The following is a 12376-nucleotide window of genomic DNA, read 5'->3' on the forward strand; positions in this document are numbered from 1 at the left end:
TTTTGTAGTTCGCAAATCGCTCGATCACGGCGCTCGCATCGTTTTTCCTTCTGTTTGACGTTTGCTCACTACCGCCACCTACTGAGAGGTTTGCGTAACACAGCTTTTAGCATTGGGCGATTGTGTTTTCGTGACGATGATTGTTATCGCAATGTGTTCCAAGTGATACGTCTGTTTGTCTGTGGTAATATGTTGTCATTTCGTTGACCTTCTCGTTCACCAGAAAACTGTCGTACCAGCAGAAAACTATCGCCAGTTGATTACAAATTCGCTAATTATATGCTATCTGCCTCCGGTTCCAATAATGATCACAGGGTGTTAATTGCGTTTCTCTTTGTAGGTACATTCATCCCCATCAGAAGGCCACCATGAAGGCACATCACCTTATTTTGTATTCTTCTTTCCCTTTTCTCATTTGAATTCCGAGCGAGGGCTCCTCAATGGAGAAGGGTTTCTCATGCGTTAACGATCCAAAAAGAGGTCTCATAATTATGTGACATTGCACGAGATCATTATCAACGCTCAAAACTGAAATTCAGCTGCGTTCAGTGTTTCCTCTTGTTTTATGACTCGATGTATACTGAATGGGCTGTTTGTTATTCAGTACATACATCGAACGAGAATGTATTATGCATAATATTTATGGTTTCTTCATAGGATCTGTGTCGTGAATTCATGAGTTAAAAATAATCAAAACTCAATCAAATCGGAGCTAGATTCCCTGACAGACGGCAAGTTAAATTCGAGGGTTCTCTAGTTCGAAAATACTGATATTGTCACACTACTGTTTTGAAAGGTCACTTTTAAGTTTGAATTATTTTACATGAATTGACACACTACTTAAAAGTATCTTAATCTTGTATACCTATGTAAAAGAAGAGACCCTTTTTACACTCTACTCGTCGTAAACGGCTGCTATGATCAGTACGCTGTCCGTGCAATCACACCCGGGTAGAGGAAAAGAGCTCAATAATAGCATATTTTGATATTGAGATCAAAATGTGATATTGGTTTGATTGACATAAGAGATAAAAGATCTGAAAATAATATCTAAAATTTACTCCTGGAACATCATCATCAGAGCATAATAAGATCTTGTAAGATCTAACCAATAGCAGCAAGCTATTCGTTTGATCTTGAAATATCAAATTTTGATATTGTTCAGTTGTTCCAGGAACATTTTTCAGATATTATTTTCAGATCTTTTATCTCTTATATCAATCAAATCAATATCACGTTTTGATCGTCAGTATTTTACCTCTACCCGGGCAGCAACCACAAGAAAAACCATCGCGCCGCTGACGGTGGTGACTACACGACGATGACAACAGAGAATCGCGCGAACACTCGCTTACTATGGTGGGAAAATTTGAATTTTAACAATGGGATCATGATGTAGTGATAAAAAAAAGCCTGAGCAACCCAACCAACATCATCGGATGGGAACAATATCGGAACTTTAATCAACCTTTGGATTGGAAGAGTGTCCTCTATCATCTCGGTTGGTTGTATGCAAGAAGCACGACTTCATATCGCGGATCTCGCTTGCTTCCCGTTCACGGATTCATAGAGAGAAAGGGGAGCCTGAGCCTGTTTTTCAAAGGTGGTAACAAGCTTCGAGCGTGGAGAAAAAAGTTAACGCTGAACACGATTTTGGAGGACGACGCGTGAATTGGCGACGGGGACGACCCGGAGAAAGGATCGTGTGTGTTTAACCTCGAAATAATGATCAAAAAAAATAATAATAATCTGCATATCTGCTGTAGATACGAGGGTATCCTTAAACCGGGAGTGTGCAGAAAAAAAATACGGTGGAGCTTAAAACATTTCTCTTTGTGAAACTTCAAGCAGGCTGGTGTACATTATCCGCACATGAAAGGGTTAACCGAAGACAAAAGAATCTGTTGGCTTTAATCAAGCATACGACTGATAAACAAAAAAGAAGAACGAGTGTATATTATTTTTAATCTCGAAGCTGAGATCGATGATTTTGTATGGGAAAATATGGGAAAATTAACTGAAACGTTAAGCATGCATCATCATCATCGTCGTCGTTGGACGTAGCAGGCGATGTTTTTATTTTGTGATCAATGACCTCTGGGATGAGTATGTGTGCCAATGACGTACAATCTTTCGATGATTGTTTTCTTTTTGCTTAGTTTCACAACTTGATTACGAAATTTATAGAGAAGAAGGATGTGTGACAGTAGATTTATGTTAGCATATTGAACAGTGTGTACAACAACGCACGGCACATCGATCAAGCAATCTAGTAGGCGTCACGAATCACAGTCACCCGTGTTGTCGTTCCTCGTCCAGAAATGTCAAAGTGCATTCCCGCAGCTCCCGCTTGCTCGCAATAAACCTAAAGCGCACATTTGGTAATCCTGCTGAATTAAACAAGGAAAAACTTATTATAAATGGATATGGACAAGCGGGGACGTGCTGGAAAACAGTGATGTCACTGTGAGTGTTTTTTTTAGTGAAGTGCTTCTGTAAGAAATTGTGAAAATGTACTTTTGAGTTTCCGAGAGGTGGGATAACATGACGGGCCTGGGAACTATAGTTACAGGTCTAGATATAGTAAGTTGGAAAATTTATTGTGAATTAATCGATACGATCTTGTTTTCTTGAGTGAAGTAACGTGCATCTCCTACCGATGAGAAAAAGCTTCATGTTGCTGATCGTTTCAGTGCATGTATTTGGTTGGAGTTTCGGTGGATGCCATGCCATTATGGTGTCCGGATGGCATTGCAGGGCCGAGAGGTTTCAGGGGATAACAGAGTGTTCAAGTTAGGATTTTCGGGGGGTCTCAGGTAGAGTCTATCTAGTTAGAGTCTGGCGGGCTGTCACTTTCGACCGGAGCCAATCGAGCATGACGTCACGGTGTAGCATTTATCGGTGAGAACACTATGACGTCATGCTCGATTGGCTCCAGTCGAAAGTGACAGTCCGCCAGACTCTAACTACACAGACTCTAGTCTCAGAGGGTGTTCAAGGCATTTCATAGCCCTTCTTGGAGTTCCAGGGGGTTTCACAGGAATTTCCATGCGTTTCAGAGTTGCTCATGAACTTAGGCTTGAAAGGTGATTTCAGAGCAGTTCCCTGAGGCTCCATGGAGATTTTCTGAGCGATTTCAAGGCGTTTCAGAGAGCACCAGTGATTACAGGAGGTTGCAAGACGTTTCAGGAGGCATCGGTTTAAAATTATTCAGGAATTTCATGAAGTTTTAAGAAGATTTAAAGATGAGGCTTCAGAGTGGGATCAAGCTGTAACAAGGCGTTTCAGGAGATTTGAGAGGGCTTCAGGAGAGAGCGGATTCTAAGACATTTCAGACTTTTCGCAATGTTTCGGAGAATTACACGGTGTTCAAGAGGAGATTTTCGGGGACGTCCAAAGCGGTTCATGGCATTTCTGGAAGTTTCATGAGGTCTCAGGAGGAATTTCCGTGCGTTTCAAAAGGGCCCATGATCTTTAAAGAAGGTCCCATATAGCCGAGGCGGTAAACGCACGGGTATTCAGCATGACCATGCTGAGGGTGACGGGTTCGATTCCCGGTCGGTCCAGGATCTTTTCGTAAAGGAAATTTCCTTGACTTGGGCATAGAGTATCTTCGTGCCTCTGGCAGAGGGAGCTCTCAGTTAATAACTGTGGAAGTGCTTAAAGAACAGGCTTTGTCCCAGTGAGGACGTTACGTCAAATAGAGGAGGAGGATCTTTAAAGAAATTGAAACAAGGATCGAAACGGGTTTAAGGAGATCCTCTTGAGGCTCCAGGGGGATTTTATAGAGTTTTCAAAACGTTTCAGGGAGAACCAGTGATTTTAGGAGCCTTCAGAGGAGTTTCAGACGTTTTAGGAGGCCTTGATTTAGAAGTATTAAGTTACCTCATGGGGTTTCAGGAAGTATACAAGATGCTTCATAGGATTTCAGAAGACTTCAGAGTGTTTCAGGGGATAGACAGGATTTCAATGCATTTCAGGGGAGCATTTCGAGAAGTTTCAAGGGATTGCAGGGTGTTCAAATAGGGATTTTCGGGGGTCGCAGGAGGCGGTCAAGTTTCAGTGGATTTCAGACGATTTTCCGTGCGTTTTAGAGGAGCATATGAACGTCGGAGTGTTTTGAAAGCGGTTTTTAAAGAAGTTTCCTGAGGATTTATGGAGATTTGTGAGATTTCCATGTATTTCAGGGAGAACCAGTGATTTCAGGAGGTTTCAAGATATTTTCAGCCTCAGTTAAATAGTGTTCAGAAGTCTCATGGGATTAAAGGGTGGTTTCAAGTGTTTCATGGGGTTTCAGGAGGCTTCAGAGTGGTATCAAGGTGTTCCAAGAGATTTCAGAGGGCTTCAAAGTGTTCAAGGAAAGAAGAGGTTTTCAAAATATTTCAAAGCATTTCGCGAGGTTCAAAAGGGGATTTTCAGGAGTGTAAGGGGCGTTCAAAGCGGTTTAGAGCATTTCTGGGAGTTTCAGAAATATTTCAAAGCATTTCAGGATTTCAAGAGGTTTCCGAGAAGTGTCAAGACGTTTTAGGAGGGCTCAGTTTAGAAGTATTCAGGAATGGCAAAGGGTTTCAGGGAGGATTCAAGATGAAATGATTTCAGGTGATTTTCAGGGGGCTTCGAGTGTTATCAAATCTTATCAGAAGTCTCATCTTTATTCAAGATGTTTCATGGGGTATCAGGGCGATTCAGACTACTATCGTGGCGTTTCAGGAAATTTTAGAGGGCTTCAGGGAGTTCAAGGCAGGGAGAGGATTTCAAGATAGTTCAGAGCATTTTGAAGATGGCAGAGGATTACACAGTGTTCAAGAGTGGATTTTCGGGGGTGTCAGGGGGCGTCCAAAGCTTTTCAAAGCATTTCTGGGTGTTTCAAAGAAGCTCATGATTTTCGAAAGGTTTTCAAGGGAGCTTCCTGAGGATCCAGGGTGATTTCAGAGAGATTTCACAGCATTTCAGTGATTTCAGAAGGTTTCAAGATGCTTTAGGAGGCCTCGGTTTGAAAGTATCCATGAATCTGAAAGAGGATTCAAGATGTTTCATGACATGAGATTTCAGAGGACTTTCAGGGGCTTTCAGAGTATCAGCAATGCGTTTCAGGTGGTTTTAGATGCCTTCAGGTGTTTGAGGGGCGAGATAGGATTTCAAGGCATTTCAGGACGTTTCGAAAGATTTTAGGGGATTACAAGGTGTTCAAGATGGGATCTGCGGGGGTCTCAGGAGGCGTTTCAGGACATTTGCGGAAGTTTAAAGAGGAACTTTTGAATGGAGTTTTCAGAGAAGTTTCCTGAGGTTACTGCAGTTACTCCCCCATAGGGGAGTTAAGAGAGATGTCAATGCATTGAGGTTTTTGAGAAGTTTCTAGACGTTTTTGGGGGCATCAGTTAACAGTGCATACCCGTGTAACAATTTGATGCTGAATAATCGTTTTTCCAACCATTTTGAGGCAGCCTTAATTTGAACAAAAGCTGAGCACAAGATATTCAGCCCCTAAACATCTAATTTTGTTGATTTTATCCAACTTTAATGGGTAGTATGCAGATCGCAAGAAATGTCTTAAGCAAGTTTGCTGAGCGCTCGACGGTGCCAATCTCGGTAACTGTCATTGTATTCAGCCGCTGACACCAGTAACCAGCCAACGTTTAGCTAATACTCTCACTGTTCAGCATTCATTGTTGCTTGGGTATTTAGGAGTCACATGAGGTTTCAGAAAGCCTCCAAGATGTTTCATGGAGTTTCATGTGGCTTCATAGTGGTATCAAAGCGTGTATCAAAGACATTACAGAGTGTCCAAGAGGAGATTTCGGGGTTTCAAGCATTTCAAAGCATTTCTGGGAGTTTCCGTGGGTTTTAGAGAAATTTCCGTTCGTTTTAGATGAACTCATGAGATTTTCAGGGGGCTTTCAATGAAGTTTCTAAGGGGTTTCACGGCGTTGCAGATCGTTTCAGGAGGCTTCAAAAAGTTTAACGGTATTTTAGGGAGGTCTTAGATGGGTTTCAACGCGTTTCAGTAGATTTCAGAGGTTTTCTTGGGATATCAGGTGAGTTTAGGTAAAGTTTTCTAGAGATTACAGGGGATTTCTGGAGGTTTCAGAGAGTTACAAGGTATGTTAGAGGGTTTTCAGGGGGTCTGAAGAAGTAGGGAAGTCTCAGAGGGGTTCAGTTTCGTGATCACTAGTTATGCTTGTAGATTCGATGACCTATACTAAAGGGAATTCTTCGATATCCTTTTGACAGTCAATAAGCTCTTGATAGATACAGTGACCCCACAATTTATGAATCGGCAAAAATGATCACAGTTTATGGATCACTCATTTGATTAACATGGTGATTCATAAATAGTGTACAAAATTAAGGTGATTCATCGGTGTGGGGTCACTGTAACTACTTGAAATGCAAAAAAGCTACCGATCGGACGGCGAGCCCGAACCATATGGCTACATAGCAATGAAACTGAACCAGGCAAAGTGAGATGACTGCGATGGTAGTGCGATGAAGCCTAACTTCTATCGTTCCCATGGATACACGGCGATGCTGTGCTGCTGGCTGCTTTGGCATGGAAAAACGCAAAGCAAATTATGGCATCGCGGTGGTGCTGCTGGTTGGTGACATGGCAACACCGACCGCGACGACAGTCGTCCAGTTGAGCGAGAAAAACTTGTTGAATTGTTAATTATTTTCAAAGTATTGTCAAAGTGGACGACGATGACGATCGAGAGTCAAGATGGTGGTGAATGCGAGAATGCGTAGCCGGCGTGGCCAACATGGCCAACAAGCTCCTCGGGTTGCTTTGATGAATGAGAAGAATTGAGATCACGTCCGGCGCTGCGCTGGCTGGTTTGCTGCGATGGGGTTTGGCTGGCTGTGGCGCGGGAAACTAAGAAGAGTGTGTTGCAAGCGTAATTATTTATATTTTATTTTAATAAGAAGCTTGCTGTAAGGGAATACTGGCAATTTTATCATAATTAATTTATGTGAAGGAGAAATCGTTTGGATTTAATTACGCTTAGCCTGTAATTGGCGTGATGAGAACTGGTTCCGCGGTTTGTCACACGTTTGTTCAACTGTCGCCAAGTGATTTGCGTTGAGAAGCGTCTTAATGATTATACACGATAAGTGGACTAGAAATACCATAACTGCTTCTAGGTTTCTAATTCTTTTTATTGTATTGTTTCTATTACATTAAAACACAGTTTATTAAACTATTTTCGAACAATTTTCACAGGTTTGTTCCTGTGAGTTTAGGATTTATGAGTTTAAGATTTATACATAAGTTCTTATAATGTGCTTAAAATTTTCAATCCTAGTAAGCCGTACGACGACGGCCACACCTTCTTGCGATTGCTTTAATCATAACAATGCGCCTAAGTATCATAATAGCGGCAATAAAAACTTTTGTTTTCTCGCACAGTGAGAAAATTGATTCCAGCGTCCTCGTATTTGCAGACGTGAAAAATTAATTAGATTTATGATGTCATTATCACAAAACTTTATTCTTTCCTCCCTTTCGAAGCGATGTCATAAGGCTCTGTGACTTCCATATTCAGCACATCTCTGGCACCCGGAACAGTGATAATAATTTTACTTCTTGAGAGCAATTATCACCACTTGATATGGGATGCAGTTCACCTCTTCTTGAGGGAAAAATGGTTTTATGGAATATGAACGTTAAGAAAACGCAGAAGCGTTGGATATGATGTGTTTATTACCGGTAAATTCGGTATCAACTGGACAAGATGGTCTCAGGGCTTCCGCTACTACTACTATGACTAGACCAACGATAAACTATTGTTTATTTGGTTATTGTCCAATTCTTCGACTCTCTACATCTCGATATTGAAGGGACAATCAAGATAGGAAGAGATTGAAATGCAGAACAAATTTGTAATGCACACTAGATTTAAAAGTTTTCCGTAACTAGGAAAAACCGTCAACAAACAGATGTCACTTCGCTTTCTCAGAATGTTTGCACCAACGAAACGAGATCTAGCAACCTGCGAATATGGGCATATCGACATATGGAGAGAAAATCTAGAACAAAATCGAACGAGATGGCATCGAGAAAGGGAGATATCGAGATAAAGAGATATCGACATACAGAGAGGTAAAACGTATGCAAATTGAAGGGACCGATCAAACCATCGAGATAAAGAGAGATATCGAGATGTAGAACATCGACATGTGGAGAGTCGACTGTAATTAAAATATGAGTTCATTTAGTAAATGAGAATAAAACAATATTCATGAGATTAGCTCATACTTCAACCTGCAATTTGATTTCCTAGAGCTATGCAAAGACAGGTGAAGAAAGCAAATTTATAGTCGTAACCGAAACATAATTTATATGCATTAATTGCCTATTTACGCATCTACCTTCCTACTTTCTTCGGTTTTTTTATTCTTGCTTGCTGCCTCGTGCTCGAGATGCTACTGTGGAAGGAACAAAAATGTTGGGTGTTAATTGAATTAATTATAGCATTTGTCTGTCTGTCTGTCTGAGAGTGTAATAATTCTCTGTGTAACAGGCTTTCTCAGTTTAGCTGCACTATTTGAGGATAGGTTATGATCAAAGTGAGCTTCCCATTTTGACGATAATTGGGAAATTAGGTATTATAATGGGACCCGAGCAGACGAGAATAGCAAATTAATAACTTCGAAATCACATAACCTGTTTTTATATCTGGTTTTGTTATTATTTAATTATCAAGGCATAGCTTTTCCATAACAAATTTTGTTGGAAAATCCCATTTTGTTATAATCAAGCTATTTATATACATTCACTCAATAACATTTCAATAACATGTTTTGTTGAACTACAATTTTTGTTATTGTTGTACTATTGATCAACTTATCAACAACATCACAACAGTAACAAGTTTTGAAATCAAAGCAACAATTCGACAAGTCTGACCTGTCCCTTTGTTTTGTTCCATTTTTGAATTCAGTTAGGAAGCAAATTTCTAAACGAATCCTCTAAAAAAAGTCCTCAAATAATATTCGGAAAAACACTTGGAAGTTCTGGAGGAACCTTTCGATAAATCCCTGGAGAAGTCCTCAAAAAAAACTACTGGTGCAATCTTCTTAGAAATTTCAAAAGTAATTCTTCTGAAAATTATTAGTATTCTTTGCAAACTCCTGGAAATTTTTTTGGTGAAATTCTCAAAGAAATTTTCAGAGAAATCTTAAGCGAACATTCGGGGCAAATGATCACAGGAAATTCTCAAGAAATCCTTGAAGGGGTTCTGTGCAGAATTCTGGAATAATTTCTAGAGAAGCCTTTGAAAATTTGTGAAAGATTCTGTGGAAGAACTCTCGGTGAAATTTCTGGTAGGTTTTTCGGAGAAGAAAAGTTTATGACGACATCTATCGACCAATTTCTAGAAAAAATTACAGGACAAATGCATAAAAAAATTGTAAGAGAAGTCCCTTGATAAACATAGAAGGATTTTTTGACGAAACTCTTAGAGAAATCGATGGAGGAATTTTAGAAAAAAAATTTGCGGAAATTCCTGGTGAAATGATTACAGGAATTTCGAGAAGTGCAGGGGAAAATCTAGCAAATTTTTTGAAGGAATCCTTGAAGAATCCAGGAGGAATTCTCGACATAATTCTTGAATCCAGGAAAAAATCGGAGCAATTACAACGAAATTTATAGACAATTTTTAGTAATCTGTGAAATATTTCCAATATCCCTAAAATGTTCTGGAAAACTATTGAGCATTATAAAAAAATCTTCAGTTTCAGTGCTAAAAATCAAAACGAAAATCCCAAATTGCTGTCGACAATCAAACTTTTTCTTTAAATAACGTGTTGATTTCAAAACCGTGCTCCGGGAATAATTAAAGTAGATCAGTTTATAAATTACAGCTGGAAGTCGAAACTCGTTTTATTTGAAAACTTAGAAATTACTAATGTTCTATTATATTGCGTTGTAGTGAACAACCTCCAAGTCTCTAAAAATGTATTAAAAACTGAATATAGTAAGAACAAATTTCGCTCTCCGATTATTATCAACAACATAATCATATCAAAATTTGTTATGCAAATATTTTCCGAATTCGCTGTTATTAAGTTGTTATTGAAACTAACAAAACAAGTTATTAAAATGGTTTTCCAGGAACATTTTTTTGTTATTATATTTGTGATTTTGCCGCTTATGACAGGCAAGTTTATAACATAATGTGTTATGCTAATAACTTAAAAATAATCGATTCTATTATTCAGTTATTTTACCGAAATAACACAGCTTCTTATGCTGTTATTATTCCCTTCTGCTCGGGGAATGTAACCCTTTGGAGCCGGGGAGGGGTCATATATGACCCCAACATAGAAACGGCTGTATAAATTTAGACAGAATACTGTCTTCGGCAAAGTTGCTGCAAATTGAGTCCTCTATTAGGGAAAGATGGGCATATTTGTATTTGGGGCTTCATTGACAACCTAGGACATCCTGAACACCATGAAATTTAAAAAAAAAAAAACGAAATAATTGACATATCAGTTGATCTCAAAGCTAAACTTGGATGTGGGTTACGTTTATATGTATTCATTTAACCTTTGTCAAGAATATCAAAATGTTTTTTTTTATATTCTGGGATGTTCTAGATGTTCCGAACCGTCCTATAGTGAAGTCCTTCAGATCTACAAGAATAATTTTATGAATTTTCGTCACAAATAATAGCATCTATAATGTCATTTATATACACTATAGGGATATTCCAGGTCAGCCAAACTACCTTGGAGTTCAGAACTTCAAATCTACACTCGTAGCAAGAGCCATATCTGTTATCCTGAGTAACGTTGCATAATCAACCGCAGTTACTGGAGTAATCTGAAGCCTACTAGCTTATTACAAACTTTTGGGATATTCAGGATCGTCCAAACTGTTCTTTAATGAAGTCTTTCAAATCTACAAGAATAACTTAATGTGTGTTCGCCATAAAAAAAAGTAGTATTGCATAATCTGCTGGGATCCGCGAAGCTCTTGAAATCTCAAATGTCATTTAGAAACACTACAGGGATATTCCAGGTCAGCCAAACTACCTTGGAGTTCAGGACTTCAGGTTTTACACTCGTAACAAGAGCCATATCTGTTATACTGAGTAACGTTGCATAATCAACCGCAGTTACTAGAGCAATCAGAAGTATACTTGTTTATCACACACAAACCTTTGGGACATTCAGGTTTGTTCAAACTGTTCTATAATAAAGCCCTTACAATCTACAAGAAAAACTTTATGTGTTTTCACCATAAATAATAGCATAGCATGATCTGCTGAGATCCGTGCAGCTCTTGAAATCTCAAATGTCATTTAGAGACTCTATGGAAATGTTCCAAGTCAACCAAACTATCTTGGAGTGCAGAACTTCAGGTCTACACTCGTAACATTAGCAATATCCGACATACTGAGTAACGTTTCATAATCAATCGTGGTGTCTGGACCAGCCTGAAGTCTACTATATATAATTATAACCTTTGGGACATTGAGAGTCTTTCAAACTATCCTGAAGTTCAGCTCTTGATAGTGACAGTAGTTATTCTCACAATAAACTTTAGACTGTAATCTGTAATCCCTCTGGTATATCATGAGTCATTTCAAGATAGTTTTGGGATATTCCAGATCAACAACACTACTCCGGAGATCATACCACTGTACTTACCAAAGTAGTTGAAGTAACAATCGATGTTCGCAACATCGATGTTTTTGTTTCAATTAATCGATTATATGAATCGATGTTGTAGCCCCACAAAATTGAACGAATCGATATTTTACATTCGATTTTTCTTTCGATTCATAAATATTAAATTTTCGTTTTTCTTCAGAATGCTTTGTCTCAACATTATATCAATTTTTGACACAGAGTCGTAAAATCATTGCAGCAGCTAAGATTTTTTTTCTGGAGGGGGCCCAGAATATGCAAATAGGCATTGCAGTTTTGAGGAATCAAAAAGACTGTTTTAGATTTGTTTCTAGTTTCGTAAACTATATATGAGTATGGACAATTCCTCCAGATTTTTTTTCCATAGCTTGCTGCAGTGATTCCATCATGAATTCCTCCAGAGATTCCTTTAAGAATTCATCTAGGGATTTCACCAGACATTTCTTCGGGTATGTGTCCAGGGATATATTTAAAGGTTCCTCCAATATTTGTTCTTGTGCTGTTTCAGAGTTTCCTACAGGAATTTCTCCAGAGATCCTTTAAGGTATGTCAGAGATTTCATCAAGTATTTCTACATATATTCCTTCCAGAATTCCATCCAAGTATTCCTTCAATAATTCCTCCAGAAATTACTTCAGACATGGATCTCTCCAAATTCCTCTTGGGATTGCTTTCAAGCTTCCTCCTGGAGATTCTTCAGGAACTCCTCCAGGGATTGCTT

Source organism: Aedes albopictus, chromosome 2, assembly GCF_035046485.1.
Source record: "Aedes albopictus strain Foshan chromosome 2, AalbF5, whole genome shotgun sequence".
NCBI lineage: Eukaryota > Metazoa > Arthropoda > Insecta > Diptera > Culicidae > Aedes > Aedes albopictus.